Below are 8,134 nucleotides of genomic sequence, written 5' to 3'. Positions count from 1 at the left end.
TCGGTTTGTTTTTCTTCCACGGAGGCGTGAACCCAGCTAGGGCACAAGCCGGATGGCGAGACGGTGCGCCGGCTGCAGCAGCAATCCGAGTTGGCCATCATTGCAACCATGGTGGTGGGTACCGTCCCCTCCATCGCCACCACCATCCACGGGGCGCTTCGGATCCTCGCACAGTTCTTGGCGCCTGCTTCCTCCTCCTCCGCCTTCTTTGATGGCAGAGAAGATTCTTCCGCCAACCGCCGCCGCAAGATGCAGCCTAGCCTCGCCGGCTCCATGGCCCCGCTCAGCACCACCGTGCCGCAACAATAATTTTGTGAGGAGAAGGATGGGAGCAGATCAATGGAGAGGTAGAGAGGAAAAAAAGAGGTGGGGGTCGGGCCCTTCGTAAATCCAAGCAGTGGAGGTGGGGCTAGGACCACCACTTTGACCAAGACACTCACGGAAAAGCAGTAACCGGGAAGCTACCATGGAAATAGGCAAGAAAGAAGGCTTGGAACCGGTAACTGGTTGCCCACAAAGCCAAAATAAAAGGTAAGAAAAAAAATACCCAACCGAGTGAATTAAGGAAGGAAAAAAAAAGAGTCAACGTGGCACACAACTGATGGAGGAAAGAGAGGATAAATAGGACATCTACAGTGCCCCGATCAACCCAAGGACGTTAAATCGTTCAACTTTTATATAGTGAAATATAGGGCTGAATTCGTGAACTGCTAGCTTCGTAAGTGTGTACCTGATGAACTAATGAAATGTGATTTTTGTGTGATGTAAGGTGATAATATGGCAATGTCACCCGTTGTAAAGAAGAGGTGACCTTACACTTGCCTGGGTGATATCGAATATGTGTAGTTTCATCTCCATCGATATTGGGGTTGACTGCAGGCAAGCAAAACAAAAGGGCTTTTCTAGCCAAACCATGCAGCCCAACAAACAACAGGTTAATTCTAACCGATGGCTTGTTACGAACGGAAAAGTGCGCTCGCACCACTACGTCAGTGAGTCCCAAAATTAGACCAGACAACCAAAACAGGCCCCAACCTCTCGCTCTCTGCCTCTCTAAAATCTAAATCTATCAGAGTGACGGGGATTGAGAGAAGATCAGGAGGTACGTCTGCACTGACCTACGCATGCAAACAATAAGTCAAGAAAACACATGGTAGCTTGCTCTACGCTGATACTCTTACTAGTATACCCTGCTAGTAGTATATGGGAGCTGGTATGAGAGGATGAGGGAAAAACCGGAGTCAGAGAGATAGGATGAGTTCGTTGTCGGAGGCCGGGGCAGCGACGGGGACGGCGAAGGTGGCGTGCGTGACGGGCGCGTCGGGATACATCGCGTCATGGATCGTCAAGCTCCTCCTCGCCCGCGGCTACACCGTGCGCGCCACCGTCCGCGACCCTGGTAACAACTCTCCGTCGTTATGCCTTCTCCGACTTCTTTCATCGAACAAAAAGCAATCAGCTGTACCAATTTCATTTCAGATGACACCGAGAAGACAGCGCACCTTCGCGCCATGGACGGAGCTGGAGGCTGGCTCCACTTGTTCAGAGCCAACTTGCTAGAAGAAGGGTCTTTTGATGCCGCGGTTGACGGTTGTCACTGCGTGTTCCATACAGCTTCTCCAGTCCTTCCAGATGCTGAAGATCCACAGGTTTGCTTGTATTACCGTGCGAAATTCTACACTGCAGTTTCTAGGTTTGAGGACAGACTAGGAAGGTTTGGCGCGGCGGCACGCCGCGCCCGTGAGATGATGTCAACCTTTGTAATAATGTGATACACTGATACACAATAAGATAATTAATAAACTTGAGGTCTCCTAAATCTTTGTAAGTGTGTCAACCATAATATGTGAGTACACATATGCTTTAAGTGAAAAGAAGCCTATATAAGCAGCAACGACCGGACTGCATTATGAGCACTGAAACTGAATTTTATTCCACAGCTGAGTTTGCACGTAAGCAAACTGAGCACCAAATCCAAGTATATAGTACGAACAAACTACCTAAATGGTACAGATTTATCTAATCCACTTGGATGAGTACATCATATAATTGGGTTACATGCTTGGTGTGTGAATCTTGCTTCAATGCTGAAGGAATCCTCCAGGACCACCTGCTAAGAGATAGCAAGACTGCAAGAGTGTAGTGGCCACATGTGTGACTGAAAAAGAAGCAGATATTCCACCTTGACCTAAAGCATAGAACTTGCCCTATAGCCTGACCTCTGGTTCAGTTATCTCTTAAAACATACACACCAGATAATTGCTGACATGGAAATAAACATGACATTACTAACTTCTAGTTTGCCCATTCTCATTTAAATATTTTAATATCTGGAAAGTAAATACCTTGCCTATATTGGTTAATGGAAGATATGGATGTTGTGCGGCAAAGTAAACCAAAATATTTGCTAAACCAGTATATCAGGATATTTTTGCGGTGGGGTAATCGTTTGTTCTTAATTTTCTGTAATATGAGCCGACTGATAGTATAGCTTGCAGAGGTACGGAGAATAGTGGCATTTTATATCTACACAGTCAATCAATAGCAGAGTACTTCATATTGAGCTCATCCATAACCACTCTTTTAAAACGTTCAACACTGTAAACCTGGACGGTGAATTCTTTGTTGCATTGAATTCACAATTTTTTGTAAGTACAATTTTTTCCCCATTTAAAATGATTTTAGTACAAATATCTCACAATAGACACGCTAAAGAAACTTCTTTAAGCAGATCTACTACTGACCTCTTCGATGTCTCTACAGCTGATCCTTTGGCTCTGATGCTACACTCACATGTAAAAGAATCCAAAATATCGTTCATTTTATATGTCAAGGGGAAAGTGATTGGAACCTGTTAGATGAGAAACAAACATGATTGGATAAATCAAACACCCAGATTCCAGAGGAAATTTAAATTTCACACCTACAAAAGTTCACAATCAGAGAGAGATATAGTACAGAAACATTTTTAAGCAGACAAACAACAAACTTTGCTGGTCCTTTCCTTGGATGTAGCTCTCTTACGGATACCGACACTCACAAGAAGTCCAAAATATCGCTCATTCGATATGTCATGGCCAAGGGACTGGAACCTGCTAAAAGAGTGACAAACATGATCGAATAAATCACACATCTGGATTCCAGAGCAAATTTAAATCCAGTACCCAATGAATAACATGTCATTTCTTAATTTTTTAATCAAACAATTGAAGTTCAAATGCGAGCCCAACTGGATTTTTATCTTCTGATGAAGCCATGCAATAAAGGAAGTGATGACAAAGCAAGAGAAGTAGCTGGGGCATTGGCGAGCGGGTAAAAATCATTCAAGAATGCAGGTAAAAATATAACACATACACTCGCCAATACTCGACAGACAAAACCTAAAGCATACCCAGATGTTGCTTAAAGCAAGAGAAGTGGCCAGGTTCTTGTCGACACATTCTCCCATCCTTACCTGGTAAATAAAATGGAACTAAAAATAAAGAGCAGACATTAGAACAGTAATATAATTCCAAAGGAAATGAAAAATAATTCATAATAGATAAAATACTGAAAAATACATGTTAGTTTTGCATATGGCCAGAGCCAACAACCTCCTTAATGTTCTGCCTAGACTGAGTTGCAACAGTAGCAGGAAAACGTGCAGGAAATATAAAATTCCTGAACTAAAAAAGATGGGACAATTTCCTCAATTAAGCAAGACAATATCCAATGGCAGTATACGTTTTAACATATGAACCAAAGAAGCGCTGAAAACTAAATGGTATTTGAAAAAAAACTAACATAATGAAGTGAGTGAGAGACCTCTGGAAGTGAGAAGAAATACCCAAATTGCTAAATAAAACAAATTGCAATCATGCCAGCGTGTGCACACATGTAGAATGTCCAAATTCTTCGGAAAGTTCACTTCACAAAAAACTTAGGATACATCATAGGTCAATAAAGTTTACCCGGAGGAATAATATCTGAAGATAAGTCTAAAGGAATTTGGTTTGATGGTTTTTGTGGATAAATGTGAGTGTGAGCTTAGGCACCCACTTCTCGTAAAGGAACTGCATGCCTGAGCTAATTGTAAGTAGATGAAATAACAGTGTCCACAATGGGGGATAACTACTGTATAGTCACCATTATTTGATCTGTAATAAACACATGTTGAAATCAAAGCAATACAGTACCTCAATGATCTGTTCAAACTTGATGTCTATGCCCCTAGTAAACTTGCATGCACTAAATCCATCCTTAAAATTAGCGTGAGTTATGAGACACCATCAAACATCCATTTTCAGTAGCAAAACAACATTTTTGCTGGAGAATTCACTGGTATTTTCAAATAACAATTTCAGTCCACTGACACCAATCCTTCTAGATCAGTAACAGCCAAAATCCCAGTGCAATAAAACTTTACTGAACTCTAAACCAGGAAGTAGAACATGGATCCGAGATGATAAACCAACCTAGCCAGCATCCAGAGTCACTTGGAGACCATGAGCAACAGGTTATCAGCCTTGATTCACCTACGTCGTTAACATCATATCTGAAGAAAAAGATGGTCAGCTGCAAATTCTAGAACAGTAACACACAGAGAGTCAGCTGCAAATTGTACAACAACGCTAGTTCAAGGAGAAAAATTACATAACCATCAAAAATTTCAGAAGAAGAAATCTGATGGTTGAAGGCTTTTGGAGGAGAGGGGCGCGACATAGCTAGCATCGTTTGGGCTGTAGGGATCAACGGCTTCAGCAGCGCGCCCAAGGTCAGCTAGGACGACTTCGGCTCCGTCTACCACGCCCTATTATGATCGGCCGGCGGCGGCCGGATCATCCTAGGCTTCAAGCCCCTCAACCAGCGCCGCCTGCAGGTCAAGAATCAAACACTCGTCAGAAACCTATAACTTTCAGAGAATTAGTCTTTTACTATTCAGAGAAGGAGATTGAGATTAGTGAAGAATATGTACAAAACAAACACTCAAATTCAGCAGGACACGAAGATCCGCTCAAGTCAGTTTTATTCAGAAAATCGCATAACGACCGATCAAGCCGATAGGAAACACAACCTACCAAGAGGTGCACCCAAGCCCAAGGCTTAACTCAGAGCATAAGAAAAAGTGGAGAGGGAATTGGCAGCCCAGCGATTACTTGACCAGCCATAGGTCGAAGGAGCAGGAGAACAGCGCATGGACCATAAAAATCAGGGAAATCCGGGACCAGAACAAATCGAAGTTAGAACACAGATCAACCGAAAAAATGACAAAAATACCTGATGCAAGATGGGAAGGGTGAAGATCGACAACGTCCGGGAAGGAGCCAACCCAGGCCATGCGGAAGACCTGGGCTAAGGTAGTACATACTGTATGGCACATCGGAGGAGATAGCAATTTGACTCGTCAACCGGCTGTGCCGAGCGCAACGGCGGAGCCGGCGGTGGATCACGACGCCAGCGGTGGACGATCGTTTCTTCCCCAGGAAGTCGGATCCATCATTGGCTAGGGTATGAAAGGGAGAAAAGTGTGCACGCAGCCGCGATGAGGACGATAGAAAAAAGGAAGAAGAATGTGGTCAGTTTGGGTCGGTTTGTGAGTTGTGTCGCCTCGGTTTCTCCCGTGCCAAAGGCAGCTGTAATGTGGTGGAGGTCCTCGATTGTTCCACGGTGAGACCTGAAACCGCTTTTACTGACTATAAACCGGATGACCGGCAGGAGAACGTACAATTCGAAGAAGAGAACTGGCAAGTAACCGAACTGCTAGCAGGTAATTGCGTGCAACAAAAATTAAAACAACGCATCAACAGTAATATCGTCTAGCCAGAAGCAGACGCGTCAAACCACCAATGGATAAAAATGTGACGTGAACAGTACGTGCATAGCTGAAAACGTGAGAATTTGTATAACTTTTATATAGTGTATAATGCATGATTGACGCGGAATTCCCCATATTCATTTTTTTTTTCTTTCAGGCCGAGCTAATTGATCCTGCACTAAAGGGGACACTAAATGTGCTGACTTCATGCAAGAAAGCCTCGGTGGAAAGGGTCATTTTGACATCATCCATGGCTGCTGTGAGAGTGAACGGGCTACCAAGAACGCCTGATGTAGTTGTTGACGAGACATGGTTCTCAAGCCCTGAAGTTTGCAAGAAAGAGCAGGTCTTTAACAACTGGCATGCTAACTCTTGTCCTACAAATGATTTGGCACATCATTGTAGAACAGTTTTGACCGTTCCATTACAAAGCTAGTAACACCATTTTGTTTCTCTGCTCCTATGTTTTGCTGCTATAGCGATGGCATGCCCTGTCCAAGACCCTTGCGGAGGAGGCTGCTTGGACTTTTTCAAAGGATTCTGGACTTGATCTGGTCACGATAAACCCAGGATGGGTAATTGGCCCCCTACTGCAACCTAAATTGAACATTGGTGCCGGAGCAATCATGAAACTAATCGACGGTAAGATTTTCAATAGCAAGCTATTTAAGTAGAAACAAGGATTAGTACAAGCATTTTTCCCGGATTAGGAGCACCCTAAGAATCTCTTTGATCGATAGATGTAGCGTCATGTTTAAAAATCTCTAATCAAGATAAACAAGGCACTATGGTGACATACCCCATCAACGAAAACGCAAGAAAAGATTGTGTGATTAAAAAGAATGTATAAACCATTATAGTTTACCCCTAGTTTCACATATTTGAAGCTAATTAGCTCATTTAACACTAGTAAAATTTTCCACTTTTACAACTTCAAAGATTTTCTGAGCGTTTTGGCTAGTGTGCGTTGGCAGTTAGGTTCACTCAACACATAGTTTTCTTTTCACAAAGACGGCAGGGACTCACCTGGCAGATCACTCCCAAATATTTAAAGGAGTAAAAGGTGGCAGGAATTCACGAAACAGAGTAATTCAAATGAAAATCTGTTGAACGGGTTAACCCTCAAATTCACTCAACACATTAAACCAATGTATCCTTCCCACCGGAAACAATTTCCGTATAACAACAATATCAAAGCAAAGTTATGCCCTTAAATGGCTTTTTGCGAAAGATGCCCTTAAATGTTTTTTTTTTTGCAAAAGATGCGCTTAAATATTTTTTATTTATTTAGATTATCAGCAAAGAAATACACAAGGATATATACTTACACGAATTTCTTGCAGGAACACCTACATATCCTAATGTAAGTCATGAATTGGTGAATGTTAAAGATGTTGCGATGGCACATGTCCTTGCTTATGAAGTTCCATCAGCAAAAGGAAGGTATTGCATGGCTGAGAGAGTTATGCACTATTCTGATCTTGTAAAGATCATACAAGATATGTACCCCACAATTCTAGTACCAAAAGAGTAAGTTCATATTTCTTGGATACATTTTATCAACTGATGCAGGTAGCGGAATTCGAGGAACTTAAAAATACTACTCCCTTATAAGTAATGTTAAGTAATAGATCCATATAATGTGTGCTGCAAAATTCATGTACCATAGTTACAACATATACCCACATATTGTTAAATGTTGTTTCCTTTTATTTTTGTGTGGATAATATGCAGACACTAAATGTTTTCTTCATCTCCTTAACAATACCTCTTGTGAGGTGTGCAGAGGACAATCCATTTGTCCCAAAATTTCAGGTGTCCAACAGGACAAGATAATAAGCCTGGGAATCAAGTTTACCCCGCTGGAGACGAGCATCATGGAGACTGTTGACAGCTTGAAACAGAAAGGATTTGTTAACTTTTGAAATGAGCGAGCTATGTAGTTATGCTGATATTTGTGCTCCCTGCTGTGAGTTGTAACAATGTGGCCAATCCATCATTGTGTGATCTCAATATGTTTTCAAGGTAAATCCCAAAAATAATAAAGGTATATTCTTACATATACATTTCGTCGATAAATGGAATATATCAATATCTCGAAGATACCAAGTACAAGTAGTCTTTGCACCAACAAGATGTCCAAAAAAAAAGACAAACAGAAAACACAGATCATGTACTCGCAACAACAACATTCTAACTACCACCGGACACAACACCCGGACCACAAAAGACGCTACCCAAAGCAACGCCTCCAAGAAGGAAACAATGCAAAACTGTCGTCCTCGCGTCGATCGAAGAACTTGTACTTTCACTTTGGAGAAAGTCCAAATTCACAAAACA

The 8,134-nt window shown here is 42.2% G+C and overlaps 1 pseudogene; it reads left to right on the top strand.

Moving 5' to 3' along the window:
* The first annotated feature begins 1,096 nt into the window (after nucleotides 1–1,096).
* On the top strand, nucleotides 1,097–7,827 carry LOC127318075 (phenylacetaldehyde reductase-like; annotated as a pseudogene).
* Nucleotides 7,828–8,134: the final 307 nt, after the last annotated feature.

This window comes from Lolium perenne, chromosome 7 (genome assembly GCF_019359855.2).
Source record: "Lolium perenne isolate Kyuss_39 chromosome 7, Kyuss_2.0, whole genome shotgun sequence".
Taxonomy (NCBI): Eukaryota; Viridiplantae; Streptophyta; class Magnoliopsida; order Poales; family Poaceae; genus Lolium; species Lolium perenne.
The sequence above is the reverse complement of the archived record's forward strand: the minus strand, read 5'-3'. Positions and strand labels throughout refer to the sequence as shown.